The sequence below is a fragment of the Bison bison genome, unplaced genomic scaffold (genome assembly GCF_000754665.1).
Source record: "Bison bison bison isolate TAMUID 2011002044 unplaced genomic scaffold, Bison_UMD1.0 scf7180017864145, whole genome shotgun sequence".
NCBI lineage: Eukaryota > Metazoa > Chordata > Mammalia > Artiodactyla > Bovidae > Bison > Bison bison.
The window spans coordinates 394,409-415,283 of NW_011494717.1; the positions used below are offsets into that span (position 1 = coordinate 394,409).

The 20,875-nt window shown below is 39.8% G+C and overlaps 1 protein-coding gene across 2 annotated transcripts in view; it reads left to right on the forward strand.

Moving 5' to 3' along the window:
• The first annotated feature begins 716 nt into the window (after positions 1–716).
• VSNL1 (visinin-like 1) overlaps positions 717–20,875 on the forward strand; it is a 121,425-nt gene continuing 101,266 nt past the window's right edge. For both annotated transcript variants that reach the window (XM_010840503.1, XM_010840505.1), the window contains exon 1: positions 717–1,067. The gene's annotated coding sequence lies outside the window, so the exon portion shown is untranslated. The remainder of the gene's footprint in view (positions 1,068–20,875) is intronic.

Below are 20,875 nucleotides of genomic sequence, written 5' to 3' on the forward strand. Positions count from 1 at the left end.
CTCTGCCCACCACAGCCCCACCCAAAGCATATTCAATAAAATGTATTTAGTGCACAAAGAAGGCACTTATTGGTAAATGTTGGTTGATGATTAGCATGATTGGCCCAAGGTCACTCAGGACCAGGACGAGAGCTTCAGTCTCCCCCTCCCTTCAACACACAGCTTCTCCAAGGCCGTTGGGGACCACGATCATCCTGAGTAGAAGGCTTTTAGAATGCCTGGCTCCCAGTGCTCTCAGTTTAAGACCCTCGGAAGAAATGACCCACGCAAAGTGCCAACCATAAGGGTTTTCTTCAGAGTGAGCCATGGAGACAAGCTTACAGCTTGCCGGACACGTTTCCTTCGGAGCAAGGGATTTCTGCAGTTTTCTCCTTCACCTTACAAGCCTGACAAAGAGGGGATCGGGGGCCCTCCAGCCCTGAGGGTGGCAGGAAGCAGGCTCCACGTGTCCCATTTCTGGCCTCAGCCTTCATCACCAGACTTGGCTGGTTAACCGCGGGGGCGTGGTGAGGCCAACTCGCTCAGCCAGTCCAGGTGAAGGGCTGCGCCAGTGGCCAGGCTCCCTTTTCCTATCTACTTTCCTTCCGAGTTTCTGCTAAAATCTGGAGACGTGGAATCCACTCGCGGCAACTCCGAGCCTCTCCAACTGAGCATGCGCCAATGCCTGGCTGCTTTTGGTCACCGGCCCCAGCTCCCTTTGAGCTGGGCTGCGGAGCCGGAGGAGGGAGGAGGGAGGAGGGGAAAGGGGAGGGGGTGCCTGGAGAGGCGGCGGCTCGCGCGCCTGCGCATCCGGCTCCAGGGACCCTAGGTTTTCTATGGGATTCCCAATCTGCAGCAGAGACCTACCGGAGCGTGTTGCGGCGGCGACTGGGCTTGCAAGGCGCGATCCAGGAGGGATTTAAGCAGCCCAGAGCTCCACTGGAAGAAAAAAAAAAAGAGCGCGAGAGAACCATACCCAGAGACGGCTTAACCGTTTATCCGAATTAAATATATATACATACATTTATTTATAGAGAACTGTTGAGTTTTATCATTTTCGTTAAGTGACCGTGAGCAGCGCTATAACTGTAAGTGGAAAATACAATCTTCGTTGCATTTGTGCATGTGTAGTGCAGCCAATTGTCTGGGAGACGCTTGGGTTATTGTCACCTACTTGGCTTTGCATAGATACGTCTAAATGCATGGTGTGACAATAGCTTTGTTTAATGCTGGTGATCTAAACGTATACTGTTAGTCCATAGGGGACCTTTTGGAATAATGGGGGTGGGGGAAGGGGGAGTGTTTACATGCGGCGTGTTTGGGGAATTGCCTTAGGCTAGATTTAAGACAGGTGAAACTGAGGTGCTTTTTAAGTGTGTCTATACATACGCAGATTTCCTTACACAGATTTAAGTAGCTAATGGACCGATTGTGAAGTTTTCCGGTTGCTGATAAAACTATTGAGCGGTTGCAGTCAAGTACCAACCTGTCATCCGTGGGGCTGGTGCACCATTTTTCTCACCGTGGAAGAGGAGCGAACGTGTTTGTTAAGTAAAACTGAGTGGACGAGATGGTGTGGAGACCAGGATTGGTTTCCAAAGTGGGATGTTTAGAACCACAGGGCTAGGCGCAAAATCAGCTCATTTCTCTGTTAGTGTTTAGAAATGAGAAGATAATTTTCGGTTTTGATTTTTCATCACGATGGTGAATGGGCAGAAAAAGGAAAGATGTTCAACCACCCCGTCAGCCCGGTCTATTTTGAACAGAGTATGAGACTCAGAGCCTTTGAATGGGGACTGTCAGATCCAAACTAGTTACCTGCCTTTGCATGCTGTATTTGCATTCCAGAATGCAGGGATGAAAAAATATAAAACCAGATGTTTTACCTTTGGTAGTGTTTCTTTAAAGGAGAAAAGGTCGTTCTGTGTTTTGAGTTAAAATGGATTGTTCCTTGCCCAGATACTGAAGAAGGGTCTTTGCAAGGTCAAACCCCCTGTGGAAATCAGGGGGTCTGGGGAACTGGGGAAGGGTGCAGGAAATGATGATGCTCTCTGTGGGTGCTCAGCACTGCAAGGAGATGCCAGAGTGAGAATACATTTTTCTAGAGTTGCCCTCCTGTCCATATTTCGGAGATCAAAATGAAGTGGAAATGCTAGTGGGTGTAGAAAAAGAAGTGTATACTATCTATGTGTCACATCTCACTTGGAGACAAGAGGACCCAGGGAGCAGTATTTCTACATATTTAATTTTTCAATTTAAAGGACTTTCACATTGAAAAAATTAAAAATGAAACTCTTGGGAAGACACATTTTTTTCCTCACTACCATTTAAACTGGCTATTGTTGTCTTTGGTGGAGGCGGCCGGGGGCGGGGGCGGGGGGATGGTGGTGGTGTAGAGGGGTCCTGCATCATTGAACACCCCACTCTTGAGCACACGCTCATTAAGCTTCGGTGTTTAACCCCAGAAAATGCTGCACTGAAGCAGGTTGGCAGAATGGCATGAGGCAGGCAGACAGGAGAAGAGCATGGCCAGTGTGTGCTGAATTTCCACAGAAAAAGCAGATCCAGTTTCTAGGATGAAATGAAATACGTTTTACTCCAAATAGGACAAGCCATTTTAGACTCTTGACCCTTTAGTCAGTTCAACTATTTGGAACCTTTCAAAGGAATCTACAATTTATTTAAGTGGATGAAATTTGAAGTAGAAAATTCTAGAAGATCCTCTCCTTGGAAACCTAAAGTGTAAATCATACTGCCTTCTCAGTCCCTCCTTTCTTTACTCCAGGGCAGAAGGACCAGTCGTTTGTCCTAACTGAGCCATACTCCTTGTCACCAGTGAAAGTTGGATCAGCTCTCTGAATGGTGCAGGTGCAGCACTGCGTTGATAAATGGGTGGAGGAGAAAGAAGGGGGAAACCTGGTGTGAAAGCTCATAGATGTTTTCTCCCAGATACCCTGGTTCATAAGGCTGAGTTATAGAGAATCGCATCGGGCAGAGACCTTCGAAAACATCTAGTCCAAACCCTTTGTTTTATAGATGAGAAAATTGAGGCCCAGAGCCGTGAAGCTAGGGGAAAGTCAATTAACTTCGAGTCTATGGAATAAAGAATTAAAGAGTAATGTTGAGGGAAAATGTTCCCTTCTCTCTGCACTTATAGCATCCTCAGTGACAACGCTGAGGTCTTGCAACAAATAATTGCCTGCTCCCAGCACATCTTTCGAGAGAGTCCCGAAGGTTCGTTTTTTACACCACTGCACCTCTCTTTGCCTCTCTTTTTTGGTAAGGTCTCCATCTCTTTTTGCTGTTGCCCCTCACTTCTAATATACCCACTTCATTAGATGTTTAGTCTGGCCTTCCTGGCATCTCAGTCAGTTCCTTTGGAATCCTTCGAGTTTTTGGAGAGAACTGACAATCCAATTGGAATCTTCAGCTCCCGTTTGAAAACTGTCCAGGCCCATCACCAACCCCTCTCTGCTCTGTTCCCCAGAACCTTTCAGGGAATCCAGGCTTCTGAGACACTGCAGGTATCTCCCCTTCTGTTCTACCTGTCTCACCTCCTTCAGCTGTGCTGCAGCTGCGGGCACTGGGACCTAGCAGAGTGAGGAAGTTGCAGTGTCAACACACAGCAGGCGCTGCCAGCTCGCCTCTGGCTCCTAGAAGGCAGAACCCAAATCCAAGATGCCTAGCTGTCTCCAGCCTTCATGGAAATCCACCAGACAAAGCCACCTGCAGAGAGAGGGACTGAAGGCTGGGCGGGAAGACTGAAGGAAGACACCTGACTGTTCTTCCTGAAGTCGGCGCTATAGAGGAGAGGAGAGCAGCTTTTTAAAGCCTTTAGAGCTTTTAAAGCTCAGTCTTGCTGGACAGGGACTGCAAAGCAGGCAATAATTATACCTGCCTAATTTGCCCTCTTCTTTCCTTCTTTTTTTAATCTCTTTTCCACTCATTTGCTTTCTCTATTTCTCCTTCATATTCTCCCTTTCATAAAAATTTCTTGAGTATCTGTGCCATGAAGCTCTAGGCCTTTTAAAGATAATTCAGTCATCCCTGTCCCTTCTCCCCAGGCACTCAGGAACTATCACAAATGTCCCCTTTGGGGAAATGCCAGGAATTCTTACCTGAAAAAGCTGAGAAGTTGGGGGAGGCTTGAGAAAGACAAAGTCTGAGACTCTTCCTCATTTGAGAGATAAGCTAAATACACTTGACAAGTGTTGAAGCTCAGAAAGCAAGGTAGTGAGTTTCTCAACACATTTCCCAATTAACAATTTAACTTAACCATTTCCCTCATGGTAAACTTTTACTGAGTTGGGATGAGCTCTGTCTTGGAGAGAATCTGTCCCTAACACATACTCTTGGGTCAAATGTCACCTGGCCTTGCTGTTCTGTTCTGAAAACAGCCATGTCCAAGCTATTCTATACACCACATACCTTATACAGAGGTCAGAGACTTGTAGCTACTAAAGATGCTTTGCTTTGCTGCGGTATAAATCTCATTCTGTAATAAGACAGCATGATTAGAAATGTCCTGAGCAAGCTATAGATTTTTCTATTTCTTTTTTTCAAGCAAACATCCAGTTCTCTTTATTGGGATGTAAATAAATCTCCTAGCACTACAAAAGTACGAGTCATATGAGAGGTTTACAATGGTCCCTAGTACTGTATGTAGGAGGGTTTTAAATAAGACAGCTATCGATAATTAAAAGCGAATTAGTTCAATCAAGTTACAGTATCATCCTTCAGATTAAAGTGCTCTGATATTAACTAATGTGGCAGCAAACGTGATCCTGAGAAGGAATCCCACTGCCAATCATCTTGCCTCTTAACTTCAAAACAACAAGAATGAACACAGTTCGTGTAATAACCATTCTCTCCTCAAGCCCTGCCCACCCACCTTGGCTTGTGACATTCTCTCCTGAGGAGAGATGTCGGGATTTGATGAGATTCTGTCTCAACTGGGACAAAGAAAAATGAGTAATATGGAAAACATTCTAACATCGGGTTACTAACAAATTAAATTAAATTACCTGATGACTCTGTTTAGTTGCTAAGTCATGTCCGACTCTGTGACCCCGTGGACTGTAGCCCACCAGGCTCCTCTGTCCGTGGGATTCTGTAGGCAAGAATACTGGAGTGGGTAGGTTTTCTATTTGGGTTGCATGTATATATGGATTCCAAACCTTGCTGAGGAGCTCCCTGTGGAATTTTATAGACTGACAGTATAATATCAATATCAAATGCGTGGTTTCCTAGTTTGCAAGAGCAAAATATGTTTAATGTCATTCTGAAGGTCTTTTTCTTTGTGTTGAATGATTTTTATGTTTCTACGATTAGCAATTATTTAGGAAGATAGAAGGCTCTCCTTATAGAGGTGATCACATGCTGTTGATCTAAGGTTGAAATTGACAAAGTCCATCTCAGTTACATTATTAGATGTAAATATATTAATTTTCTAAAGTATCAAATGGCACAGAGATAAGTGAACAAATGGTTGATATTTCTACTATGTTGGTGGCTAATTCACATTATTTATAGAGTATGTGAACTGGATGGGAACCATATAAATTACCTAATCCATCCCTTCAATACATAAAAAATTGTAGTATAGTAAGGAACATTTTCCTGAGGAGGACATGGCAAACCACTCCAGTATTCTTGCCTGGAGAATCCCATGGACAGAGGAGCCTGGCAGGCTATGGTTCATAGGGTCACAAGGAGTCAGACACAACTGAAGTGACTGAGCAAGGAACATTTTATCTTAAAGACATATCTGCAATGTGAAAACACATTGCACAAGAGCAGAGATTTTAATGATCTTTTTCATATTTCCACAAAATCTATACAATGTCCTTTATAATAGATACTCTGTAATATTTCTCAATTAACTATTTTAATAAGATTCAGTTACATAAACCTTGTTAATTATGTCAAGAAATTAAATCATGAATACTAAAAGCATGGCTTCCCTCATAGCTCAGTTGGTAAATCATCTGCCTGCAATGCAGGAGACCCGGGTTTGATTCCTGGGTTGGGAAGATCCCCTGGGGAAGGAAACGGCAACTCACTCCAGTATTCTTGCCTGGAGAATCCCATGGACACAGGAGCCTGACAAGCTACAGTCCACGGGATTACAAAAGTTGGACACAACTTAGTGACTGAACCACCACCACCACTAAAAGCATGCACAAAATTAGAATTGCTTTAAGTATCTATGTTACTAAAAGGAAAATCTAAACTAAAAGTTATTTTATAATTTATTTTCAATAAGGACATAAAAGCACTATGCTAATACCTTTAAGCATGCTTTTTGATGTACTTACGGAGTATATTCCCTTGTATCTCTTCATAGGTAAAAATGTAAATTATTTTATGTATTTACAAGAATTGATATCAATATGTCAAAAACGGAGTATAAACCTACACTGTAGTAGATATGTATACCACGTATTTAAATCATGATTCTCTTGAGCTATGGAATTATTTTAATGTGTTCACACTGTGAAGGGACCATAACACTGGATTTCTCATTTACAGTTTGTTTCTAAAGATAGCTTATGCTCTCTTACGTGAATCAAAATAATTTGAGTTGCTTCCAGCTTCATTCATTGAGAACTCCACAAATGGAATCTTAGGGGTACTTTAGAAACTGCTTAATGAATGAAATAGATATGCAATAGAAAATTACTGAGGAATCCTCAAAGAGGTTTGACACCTCAATAACAAGGTTCTATGAATACATTAAAGATGCTCTATACCCTTATCAGCTGACTTAAAGCATGCCAGTCGGGTAATTTGTTGGTGATTCTTTTGTTTCACTCTGGATTTCTCCGTTGCCTTCCTTAACTACATTTCTAACACAAATGACCTGATGTGTAGCCATCAATCGTTTTTTTAAAAAAGAGTGCACTGCATTTCTAACCATTTGATGGATTATTTTCAGGTGAACAACATATTTCCTTTTGTTCTCAATTACATTTAAGATTTGGAATATTCTCATTCACCAGCAACCTTCAAGCTCACTATATCTAATGCAATAATTGCAGAACTTTTTATAGAAAATAAGACTCTCAAAAAGAGTTCATTTTTATGAAACATTGCTCATAAAAGGCAACGTGTTAACAAATAAGCTAAATTTACTTGCAATTTTTATATATCTATAGAATGAATATGACTTTTGTTTATTCTTGTTCATATAAGGACTTTTCTAAGAAATATGTCCCTTTAAATGTATTTTTTTCTCCATTCTTTGGATCTTATTTATTATCTCTCAGGCTCTGAAAGACTGTGAACTTTTGAAGAGCTGAAAGTAAATAGATTTTTTGCAAATTATTAACATGTTCAATGTGCTTTGCAGCCTTGGTAAATTTTTTCCAGTGCAAACAACTAGATCCTAATATTTCTGCTGTTTCATAGTTTAGAATGTTTATTGCAGTTGAAAGCTTCTCAGAATAGTAGATTTTGATGCTGCTAGAGTCTTGTGTTTTACATTTTGCCTTGGTTTTATTAATTTGTGATTAGTGTATTTATTTTTGACTTATTGAAACCCAGTCTTAAATTATGAGTGAAATTTCCCATTGGAGGACCATTAAGGATTATCACTAAAGTTGACATGCTTATTAATATAATATCTTATTTTTAATGTGTGGAATAGTGCTGTACAAGTTTGATTTTCAATTAGCAACTTCTGTTCTGGAGTTTTTTGGCTTTTGATGTTATGAGCTAATGAAAGACTATCAATTTTGTTTATTCCAGAAGTTCAAGTGTTTTTGAAATTTATACGTAAGGTGTGTGGTATATGCTTTCTTGTTCATATGGGAAATTTTATGAAAAATAAAAAAGAAATTGTGAAATGAGTTTAAATTCTAAACAAAATTGTTAGTTTTTCTTTTAAGTGTTTATAAAGATATTTATTCCTCAGAGTGAGATGAAAACCATCCATGCAATCTTCTGCCATTTTTAATTAGTAAATGGAAAAATTCCTCAATTCTCACGGTTTCAATTGACTCAAAAGAAATTATGAAAGTGTAAAATGAGTTTTCAAGCTAGATACACTTAGATAAAAATCCCTAATTCCACAGTTTATTAGTTCTATGACCTTGAATATATTGTTTAACCTGTCAAGCTCAGTTTCCATTTAAAATTGGATTCTTGAACAGAAATAGAAGACTATGTATTAAAGAATATAATATAATGCCTCATTATTGAAAATGTGCAATTAATGATAGTCATTATCATTACTGTCATTTCTTTTATCAGAAATTAATGGTTCATAAACCACTTTAGTCTCTGAGTTATAGTAATCCCACTCATAATAGAATCTCTGAATAAGAAATTGAGCTATGACCAATGCACAGTTAACAGTGCTTAACCTACCTTGTAAAAAAAACATCCATTAAGTAAGTGTGCCAAGCACTGTGTAGTCACTGGAATCAATATTAAATAAGTTACAATCTCAGCCTTCAAGGAATTTATGCCTAATGAGGAAGGTAAGCGCAGTTCAGTAAGTCAAGTGAAACAAAAATATGGTATAGATGCATAAAGGAAATAATTTGTAGAAGAAATGCCTACACTGAGACCTTATTCTCATTCTTATTTCTTTCATTCTTTCCTTAAATGCATCTCCTTTCATTATACTGTTTCTTTGCCATTATTTCCCTACCATAAAATACCAACGTATAATTGGACACAGCAGAATATGGAACCAAGAAGATATTTTTAAGCTTGTTTCCTTATTGAATACATTTTAAGGTCATCTATTAATTATTTTCCAATGTAGCTAAATAATGTGGCCCTTGTCTCCTACCCAAGCCTCCAGAGGGTTATTGAAACTCAGTGAAAAAAGAGCCTTGCCTTTGGTTTAAACATTATACAATGATACTTCTATCCTTTGATACCTTCCAAAAAAGAGCTTTCTGTCTGATACTCTCTGTGCTAAATGCCTTAAGTTGCTTCAGTCATGTCTGACTCTGCAACACTATGGAGTCTGTAGCCCGCCAGGCTCCTCTGTCCATGGGGATTCTCCAGGCAAGAATACTAGAGTGGGTTACCGTGCCTTCCTCCAGGGGATCTTCCTGACTCAGGGATCGAATCTGTGTATGCCACACTGGCAGGCGGATTCTTTACTACTGAGCCTCCAGGGAGGCCCACACATACGTGTGTGTGTGTGTGTGTGTGAAAGTCAGTCAGTCATGTCCGACTCTTTGTGACCCCATGGACTGTAGCCTGCCACGGAAGCCCACACATACACATACGTAAATCCAAAATGGCCTTAGCTATCTTCAGCTCTTCTAAGAGCTTTTTCACTTCTCCTCAGCTTTTTCCTCCATTCTCCCTCTATTTCCTGCCCCACTTACTAGGAAAACTCAAGTATATTTCTTATCTGGAGTTAAAGAGATATCTTTTTCTCCTTTTGAAGTCTGTAACAAAGTTGCACCTAAATTCTGAGGCTCTTTTCTATAGGAGGAGTATTGTATGATTCACAGAATTAGGTAGGAGTTTTGATTCTAATTAATTTGGGGGCTTTTTTTTTCTCATTTTTGAAATGGGGTCATATATCTACCTTGGTACTAATAGGTGTGTATGTGTGTGTACCTCACATGTATATGTATACCACTTAAAGAACACACCTGCCACTGCAGGAGACATAAGAGATGCGGGTTCAGTCCCTTGGTTGGGAAGATCCCTTGAAGAAGGAAATGGCAAACCACTTAGTGAGAAATCCCATGGACAGAGGAGCCCAGGAGACTACAGACCATAGAGTCACAAAGAGTTGGACATGACTGATGCATGCACCCACGCACACCACTTAAAAGAGGTTCAGTTCAGTTCAGTCACTCAGTCTTGTCCGACTCTTTGCGACCCCATGAATCGCAGAACACCAGGCCTCCCTGTCCATCACCAGCTCCTGGAGTTCACCCAAACTCATGTGCATCTAGTCGGTGATGCCACCCAGCCATCTCATGCTCTGTTGTCCCCGTCTCCTCCTGCCCCCAATCCCTCCCAGCATCAGGGTCTTTTCCGATGAGTCAACTCTTTGCATGAGGTGGCCAAATTATTGGAGTTTCAACTTTAGCATCAGTCCTTCCAATGAACGCTCAGGACTGATCTCCTTTAGGATGGACTGGTTGGATCTCCTTACAGTCCAAGGGACTCTCAAGAGTCTTCTCCAACACCACAGTTCGAAAGCATCAATTCTTCAGCATTCAGCTTTCTTTATAGTCCAACTCTCACATTCATACATGACCACTGGAAAAACCATAGCTTTGACTAGACGGACCTTTGTAGGCAAAGTAATGTCTCTGCTTTTTAATATGCTATCTAGATTGTCATAACTTTCCTTCCAAGGAGTAAGCGTCTTTTAATTTCATGGCTGCAGTCACCATCTGCAGTGATTTTGGAGCCCCAAAATATAAAGTCTGACACTGGTTCCATTCAACCATCTCATCCTCTGTCGTCTCCTTCTCCTCCTGCCCTCAGTCTTTGCCTGCATCAGGGTCTTTTCCAAGGAGTCAGTGCTTCGCATCAGGTGGCCAAAGTATTGGAGCTTCAGCATCAGTCCTTCCAGTGAATATTCAGGACTGATTTCCTTTAGGATGGACTGGTTGGATCTCCTTACAGTCCAAGGGACTCTCAAGAGTCTTCTCCAACACCACAATTCTAAAGCATCAATTCTTCAGCACTTAGCTTTCTTTATGGTCCAGCTCTCATATCCATACATGACTACTGGAAAAACCATAGCTTTGACTAGATGGACCTTTGTTGGCAAAATAATGTCCCTGCTTTTTAATATGCCGTCTGGGTTTGTCATAGGTTTTCTTCCAAGGAGCAAGTGTCTTTTGATTTCATGGCTGCAGTCATCATCTGCAGTGATTTTGGAGCCCAAGAAAATAAAGTCTGTCACTATTTCCATTGATTTATAATGCTCTTCATAAGTCTTGTCAGAGGATATCTGCCGACCTTTAATTATCTTTCAACCTTCGTACTCTCCCTCCTCTACCTTTTCCTCCAAGGTGCCTTGAGCGTGTTTTAAACATTCTAATGACATCCTTACTTCACTTCTTTGCTTCAGGTCTAGCACTATCACTTCTGTATTTTTGGCCCAACTAATGTCCATCAAATAACATCAAATAAATGGTAGAAAGGGAGCCCTCAGTGGAGTACATAATACCTGTTGCAGAGCATGTTCATGCCAGGGTTGGCCTCTCAGAGCCTTCATTTGTTGAGCATTTGTAGAAGTGTAATCTGATGTAAGTTAGCTAGGAGCTGAGCTCTCAAAGTGAGGGTGAGGGAGAGGTGCACCTACATACAGATACATAAATACGTACATACTTACATGCATGATAGACACACAGTAAGCTCAGTATGTTGTCATAGGTTGTTTTACATTTTAAGGAAAAGATTGAAGAGCAAATAACTACATAATAAATCAGCACTTTTGAGATGGCATTAAAAGGAAGGCCTTGATGAAAGTCTTCTCATTCTAGGTGAAGTGGCAGATTTGAAAGTGAAGGGGGTTTTAAGGCTTCCCGGGTGGTGTGGTGGTAAAGAAACTGCCTGCCTGTGCAGATGCGGTTCTGCTATCTGCTGTCTGCCAGAGCAGATAGGAGATGCGGTTCAGCCCCTGGGTCAGGAAGAACCCCTGGAGTGGGAAATGGCAACCCATTCCTGGGAAGTCCCAAGAACAGAGGAGTCTGGAGGGCTACAGTCCATGTGATCAAATAGTCAGACACAACCAAGCGCTCACACGTTAAGGACATTTTAGACTTTGTTTGTTTAAAGAAATATTTCCAAAATACTAATAGTTATTTCCCCTCGAAGAGTCTTGTGGAAACCCTTTTTGACGTAGATAATGTTTCCAACATCCTAGTCTTAAATTATTTTCAGTGCATATTTTCATATTAATAGTAAGTCTGAGTGGTCCTGTTGTGAAGACCCAGCATATGTTTCATTTGCTTAACCTTATGTTTCCAAACCTTTTTGCCCAGGAAAGTTATGTTAAAATGCACTTGTTAACCATCTCATTGTGGTTCTGAAGAACCCAATTGGAAAAGAAGGACAAAAACTGGAGTATGTAGTGAAAGGTACTTTCGGACAAGGAGCCATTAATTGTGTCTTTTAGGTATCAAAGTTGTGTTTTAGGTATCATAAGTGTGAAGTCTTGCAAGAGTTACTTTACTTTTCTGAGTTCTAGTTTTGTCATTTAAAAATAAATATGAGATTTTCTGCCTTCCCTTCTCTGATTAGGAGTTTATTGTGAGATTGAAATGACTTTGAACATACGCTATAATCTGGATCGTGCCAAGTAAGGGTAAGAGACTTATGATTATTATTCAACTTTAGAATTTTAGTTTATCTTTTATTTTAAAAAGATAAATTAAGAATCAGAGTACTGATCTGGTGCAAATTATTGCAATGAGATTATATCTACTAAAAGAAGTCCCCTGCCCCCTATCCTCCCCTACCTCAGTATAAAATGGTAAACATATGGTAACTATAACTAGGTTTTCATGCAGTAAAATTGAAAAGGTGATTTTAAAATAAAATAAATCTGGAGGGGAAAATCAAATTATTTAAAATTTTAGGCACATTGACTTCTGGTTTTTTCCCTCAGGATTTCTCATGTAGTTGAGCCCACAGTGTTTCTCAGTGGAGTAAGCATGTTCCAATTTTCAGAGACGCTCTTGTGGAAAGAGAGGCAACCATGGCCATGCCCAAGTGTTTGTTCCAGCAGACAAGCTTTGGCAATAAGACTTTTATCCTAATGGAATAAACAGGTCTGTGAGAGTCACTGGGCCTTGCATTCTTGAATGCAGCATGTAGAACTGAACAATGCAAGGACGGGGAAAAATGACCGAAGAAACAAAAGAGACCCGTATATGTCTGAGTCCAAAGAGAATCCATTTTGAACAAGGTCTGTGCCTCTCAGTGCAGGCCAGCAGGAGCCATGACTTCCCCCCAGGGACAATGGAAATCATTTCTCATGAGTTTCCACAACCCTGACTATCAAAATCTGATTCTTTCCTCGGAATCCTCCCCTAGTCATCTTAGCCAAGAGTTTTCTCTCAGGCTTCTTACCACATCTGAGCTCATAGTTACTTGTGTATGTGCCAGTTCTCCTAGGAAACTGGAAGTTCCTTGAAAGGAAATCTGCCTGATAGATTTTTAGGTCCCCTCTAGAGAGGTGTACCACTGGAGGGCAGTTGAATAGGGGTGGTACCATGTCAAGTGTCGTTGCCCCATTAGTAAGTCGTAAAGAGTGGCAATCACCAGTCAGGCGCTATTAAAGAGTTCGCAAACACCTAGGGTTATGAGAAGCAGCATTTGGGCATCTGACTCATAAAGGGTGTTGGCGGCTAGGTTACACAGTACCTGTAAGAGTAAGACCGCCCATTTCCTATATAACCTCCTTTTCTTGGCCCCTCCCTGGAGCAGCAGAGCAAACAGTGAAAAGGGAAGTGAGCAGAATAAAGAACAGATTACAGTCTCCTCTCTTCTGCTTATTTCAAAATTGAGCTGAGAAAGGAGAGACTAGGTTGGATATATAGTGGAAATTTGCAGTTAAATTAGACTGAGCTTTTTAATACCTACTATAATACCTACTTTTCTGATACCTGAAAGTTACTTGGAAAGATACAGATCAGCCCAATATATCATCCTGGAATGGGAAAGGGAGGCACAGTTAGAGCATATTAGAGGAAGAGATGAGAAAATAAAGCTATATAACCAATCCATTCGACAAACTGGTTATAAAAGAAACAATACAAAATGGCATATAATTCATCCATAACGCAAGAGGTAGAGACCAGAATTGCTGGTGTAGGTGTTAGAAAGAAGAAACTGGTATGAACTCGAGTGACAGAAGAAAATGGTCTGGATCCAGATCACCAGTGGTTCAGGAGAAATGGGAAAAGAATGACTTCCAAAGAGGCGCTCTGTAGGTATCCAAGTACACAGAGCACTTGTATCATTCATCTTTGGCTCATAACGAAGATCAGATTCATCTGAATATTGAAGTTATCTCTAAGCTAATTTCAGGAGAGCAAGGAAATGAAAGCAAAGATCATTTATACTTGGTAATAACATTAAGTAATAATGGTGTAAAGAATTTAAAGTGTATATGACACTGTTTTGGCTATTGACACGTTATGTCATTGAATCCACATTACAGGTCTGCAAGGTAAGCTTCATTTTATGACCAAGAAGCTCTGTCTCAGAAAGTAATTTTTTCAAGGTCACACATCTACTAAGTGATAAAGGTGTTATTTAAACCAAAGGCTCTCTCTATCTATCTTTTTGTAGTTGTTTAGTTGCTAAGTTGTGTCCAAGTCTTTGTGACCTCATGGACTGTAGCCTGCCAGGTTCCTCTGTCCACGGGATTTCCCAGGCAAGAATACTGAATTTGCCATTTCCTGCTCCAGGGGATCTTCCTGATCCAGTGATCAAACCCATGTCTCCTTCTTTGGCCGGCGGATTCTTTCCCCCAGGAAAGCCTGCCTATCTACATAGGCTTTTTTTTTTTTTAAAGCTTTTTATTATGGAGAGCATACACATTTGAAGAGAATGATATAATGACTCTTATGTACCCATCACTCAATTTTAACCACCAAGAGTCACTTTGCTTCACTTCTATACCCATACTTCCCCCTCCAGTAGTTTAGTTTGAACAAATTATGACACTATGTCATTGCATCTATAAATATTCAAATATGTATCTATAAGGAGTCTTTGAAACATGTCCACAGTACTGTTATATACCCCCAAAATTATTTAGTGTCATCGAATATCTAGTCAGTGTTCAAAGCTCATAAGTATTATTATAATTTATCTGAATCAGGATTTAGATAAGGTCTACACATCCCAGTTGGCTAGTAGACAGCTGCTGCTGCTGCTCAGTCGCTCCAGTCGTGTCCGATGCTGTGCGACCCCATAGACAGCAGCCCACCACACTCCTCTGTCTCTGGGATTCTCCAGGCAAGAATACTGGAGTGGGTTGCCATTTCCTTCTCCAATGCATGCATGCATGCTCAGTCTCTTCAGTCGTGTTCAACTCTGTGCGACCCTATGGACAACAGCCCACCAGGCTCCTCTGTCCACAGGATTACCTAGGCAAGAATACTGGAGTGGATTGCCATTTCCTTGTCCAGTAGACAGCAGCCTGTTTTATATAAAACATTTATATAAGACATGTTTCTCACTAGAGGAAACTATGTTATGGATAAAAGAGACATGGCTTCAAATTTGAGCGTAGTTGCTCTGAACAAGTTATCTAACTTTTGAAACGTGAAAATTATGTTCCTGAGATTAGTTGCAAGGTTTAATAGTATAATGTTTTAAAAAATGCTTAGAACAATCTCTGGCATGTACAAATATTTTAGTGAATTTTAGTCTCCTTTCCTTAAAAAAATTTAAAAGAAAAACATAGTATACTAGGCCAAGAAACTTGAGGAAACTTCTTGGAGTGCTTTGGCTACTGACCCTTGTGATCACTCTCATTTTGCTTCTGGATATAAATTTGACCACAGTTGTCCCATAATGGCTGATGACTAACAGCTCTGAATCCTCCTCACTGGCATGTTTCATGTGGTTTCCCACATGAAGAGGAAGGAAATTTGTGAGTTTAAAATGATCTCAAGTTCAAAAATAAATGAAATGTTACAAGCTATTATCATGTCAGTTAAAAGTAATAGGAAAAAATTAAAATATGACGTCATGTTAGCAGAGGTTAACTTTGCATAAGTAGCATAATTAAAAAAAACAAATAGGGGCAATTAAAATGATTCAGGTTTGAATTTACTTTTTGTTCTTATGAACTTGGGCAAGTCACTTCATTCCTCGAGATCCCAGTTTCCTAGGGTATAAAATACAAATTCTGAATAAGATAATCAAAATAATCTAAAGATCAGACATCAGCAACATGGGAAAATGGAAATAATATTGGGCAATAAAACCAAATCTGAATTCTGACTTTACCATTTAATGGCTGTGTGGCCTTAGGCAAATAATTTAATCTCTCTGAACCTCAGTCTTCTCAGTTGTTAAATAAAAATTATAGCTGCTCACAAAATTGTTGTGAAAACCAGAGGTTATACGTACATTTTAAATGACTAGCAGAAACCAAGCATTTAATTGACACTCAGTTTTTTAATAATGAAGTAGTATTTGCTGTTCTCAAAGAGTTTTTCATTTAAATTGAGAAAATTGAATGAATTCATAATCAGGAAGCATAGAACTGAATACAGCTGGCAGGCCATCTCCTGAATTGGGTACATCTAAAGCCATTTGTGAAGTTAACAGGTACTTTATCTAGAACACGATGTTTGAATTCAAAACATTATATTTATAAAAGCTTATAGCCCAGTGACAGTAACATAGTGTTCTTATAGTGCTTATGCCTGCTTATTTAGAAAATATAAAGTAAGCAGTTTTTTTCTGTGTCATGTGAGAACCAGAGGTTGCTGGTGAAGAGTATTCAGATTTTTGTAATAGGTCTATAAGGTTATACATCTGTGAATTGAAACTCACTAGGAGGTGATGTAATGCTGATAGAAGGAAGGCTAAAAATTCATACAGCATTCCAGCTAGTTTATCTGAAGTGTAGTTACTGATTTCTATGGTCAGTAGCCAAGAATCACATTATTTCTCTGAATTTGAATCTAATTTGGACACCACTGATTGTTATCATGGTGACTGAGTTTGCATCATTATAACAGCGAGAATATTCCAGTTTTGTGGTTGTCTTAGATTAGATATGAGTGCAGAATTTTTCTTTTTTAATTAAGTGGAGACAGAGACTGCTTTTTTATTTCAAAAGACTTTTTAAATCTAATTTTAAAAATTCATTTGACAAAACTCCAAAAACTAGAACTAAAGAGGGTTACTGTCGGCATTCCAGATAACTCACCAAACAAATAACCACACTTCAAGCTGCTACTCATATGACAGCTCTTAAATGAGCTTCATTGAAAGCCAGGACTTTGCTCTTTTAAAGTATTTTTTCTGAGCAAAAACAATAATACTTGCTCACTGTAGAAAATTTAGAAAGCAAAACCCAGAAAAAACAGAATCAGAAAAGAAAAGAAAAATCAGAGGAAAGAATAAAAATCACTTACAGCCTATTATTTATAGGTTATAGTTTCCTCCTTTATAAACATTTTTTTCTAATTGAGACTACTCATCTCTTTAAAATTTATATTCTGCTTTTTTCCCCCCTTAACACCACCTTTGCAATTAAAACTGTTCACAAATGTAATTTTTAAAAAAGATTTACTTATTTATTTTTGGCTGCACTGGGTCTTTGTTGCTACCTGCAGGCTTTATCTAGTTGCAGCAAGAGGGGGCTACTCTCTAGGGCGGTGCACAGGCTTCGCATCTCAGTGGCTTCTCGTGTTGCAAAGCCTGGGCTCTAGGCCCTTGTGGGCTTAGTTGCTCTGTAGCACATGGGATCTTCCTGGACCAGAGATCAAATCCATGTCCCCTGCATTGTCAGTCAGATTCTTAACCACTAGATCACTAGGGAAGCCCCACAGATATAATTTTAAGACATTACACTCCACCATATGCATAGAGAAGATTTGCTTCAGTGTTCTCTTACTCTTACACTTTTAACTTGTTAAAGACCACTGAAGGGAGCATCTTGCCTGGAGAATCCCAGGGACCAGGGAGCTTGGTGAGCTGCCGTCTATGGGGTCGCACAGAGTCGGACACGACTGAAGCGACTTAACAGCAGAAGGGAGCATCTTGTGCACAAACTTCACTGCCTTTTTAAGAATGGACTGGACAATGTCCTTGGTATACATTTCCGGGCATCACTAGCAGAATGAGTAATTTCTTTGAATGTAGGCTTTTCTGCTTGGTGACAGAGAATGGGACTCTGGAGAAACAGTAGGCCTGAGGAGTCATAATGTTAAATAGTTTGTGGAAAATTCACCTAGACTAGTTTGTAGTTTGGGGAGACTACTTTATGAGCAGATAGCTGTATTCCTTTCAGAAGTTCTGAAAAACCTCTTCTGATCAAAACGTTCCTGAAATGTCATTATGTCTGTCACTGTTTTGAAGCAGGAAATAGGAGAGAAAGCCATTTCTAGGCTAAGATCCCAGAACATTGTTTGATTACCATTTTTAATAGCATGCTCTGCCTTTATTATCATTATGACTGCTATTACCACTATCATCATCATCCTCTTCATCATCATTTCCAGTAGTACCCTTCCTAACCCATCTGGGAATTCCTAGAAAGCAGACACAGGGCCTCAGTAATCTTTGGATCTCTCACAAAGCCGTACACCTACGAGGACATAGTTAGGGGCTTTAAAACAGAATTCACCCATATTTGTTTTAGCTTAAATAAATTTCTGAGTTTTTCTCTTGAAAACAAGTTTTGTTCGAAGAAACAAAATAGCAGACTGTTAGGCTCCCGGAAGGTGGTGAATAACATTTCCTGCATTCAGAATTTGTTCTGTTCCAAGCCAGCCCTATGCCCCATTTTGACACTCCCAGGACTTCTTAATAGGCAGAATTTCTCTTACTCATACAGCAGACGCCTCTTGTGCTTTTATCATATGCCAGGGATCCAGTTTGATTCCAGGAGTACAAAGATCTTTAAGACAAATTTCTGTCTTCAAGAAGCTCATGATCTAAAGCAGCAGTTAAATGAAGTGGGCTATATGTTAAAGGAGTGTTAAAATGATGATATTTTGTTCAAACAGAATACTTGCCTAGAATCTCTACCTTTTAAAACATTGTTGTTGTTGTTCAGTCGCTAAGTCGTGTCTGACTCTTTGCGACCCCATGGACTGCAGCACGCCAGGTTTCCCTGTCCTTCACTATCTCCTGGAGTTTGCTCAGATTCATGTCCATTGAGTCTGTGATGCTATCTAACCATCCCATCCTCTGCCGCCCTCTTCTCCTTTTGCCTTCAATCTTTCCCAACATCAGGGTCTTTTCCAACGAGTCGACTGTTCGCATAAGGTAGCCAAAGGATTGGAGCTTCAGCTTCAACATCAGTCCTTCAAATGAATATTCAGGATTGATTTCCTTTAGGATTGACTGGTTTGATGTCCTTGCAGTCAAAGGGACTCTTCAAGAGTTTTCTCCATCACCACAGTTCAAATACATCATTTCTTTGGCACTCAGCCTTCTTTATGGTCCAACTCTCACATCCATACATGACTACTGGAAAAACCATTGCTTTGACTGTACAGACCTTTGTTGGCAAAGTGATGTCTTTGCTTTTTAATACACTGTCTAGGTTTGTCGTTGCTTTCCTTCCAAGGAACAAGCATCTTTTAATTTCTTGGCTGCAGTCACCATCCACACTGATTTTGAAGCCCAAGAAAATCATATCTGTCACTGCTTCCACTTTTAAAACATAGCGTGGATAAACTGGCCAACATAAGCACATACATGGTTTCATGTGGTTCAAGGTTCATTAATTTGGCACACTTGGTGTAAAAGAAAAACTCCTGGATCCTGACTTTTGCTATCATTTTAAGGCTTTTTTTTTTTTTTTTAAAGATTGCTGTACCAAATGCAAGTGGTGTGAAAACTCAACTTTTATGAACCTATATTTTTATATCACTTATTATAAGAACTATATTTATTAAAGTGACTAGTCTAGTAAAATAAATTATAAACTAATGCCAGTTCATCACTTCTTAAATCAGTTAGAACATTAAAAGTGATAGGCAGATGTCGGTGGCAGATGGAAAAATCATGTCAGTAGTGTTACATAGACCTGAAGTCAAACCCAGCATTACCACTGGCTAGTTGCAGCATCTTCTGTTTCCTTGCCTGGAAATGGAAAGTCTATCTTGTATCGTCCTCATAAAGATTAAATCAGTTTATGTATGAAGCATATGTAGGACAGAGCTGGGGATAGAAGGAATGTGCAATATCAGATAATTATTATCATTAATGTTTACAGTGATAATGTGAATAATTAAGGTCCCTAAGTTCTTCCAGGACTTATTTGCACAACAAAGCTTTTAGACTCAACTTCTATGTAATTTACCAGTGTATTCTCAAAACCAAATCCAGTGATTAGCATATATAGCATAGATGCTCAATAAATATGGATTAAATGAATCAAAGAACCCCAAGAGGTCTAAGAGATGGAATAGGGAAGTGGTAATTTCTGGTTATATGGGGAAGATATTTCAGGGGCAAAAGAACCTCACATTCTCCAGGGTTTACTCATCAGAGTTCTTTCCACTTGTCACAGTCTTACACCTTATGATGTTCAAATGTTCTGAAACTCCCCACAGTTAATTCAGCAAAGAAGGGGAAAAGAGGAAGAGCCGCCTTTTCAGGTGTGCAGTGTTTGCAAACACTTGTGGCACTTACGCTCCCTCTGTGCCAAGGACTGTGTAGATGCTTTACTTTACATACATGTTATCTCATGCATTTTCACAATAATTCAGTGAAATATCTGTACTTTAGATGAAGAGATTAGTACTTACAGGGATCAATTAATTAACATAAAGTCATAAAGTTGTAAGTGTTGGCTCTTAGACCCAAACAGATCTGTGCTCTTTCCACTTACTTTACTACATTGCTTTTCTCTTCAGTATGTTACTTTTACATGAAGTACCATCCCTGTGGTTCATCAGTTCATTCATTCTTTCAACAAATACCTGTTGAAGGCATCTATCATTTGCCTAGTACTAAATGTACAGGTCAACACCAAAATCAGATTGATTATATTCTTTGCAGCCAAAGATGGAGAAGCTCTATACAGTCAGCAAAAACAAGACCGGGAGCTGACTGTGGCTCAGATCATGAACTCCTTATTGCCAAATTCAGACTTAAATTGAAGAAAGTAGGGAAAACCACTAGACCATTGAGGTATGACCTAAATCAAATCCCTTATGATCATACAGTGGAAGTGAGAAATAGATTTAAG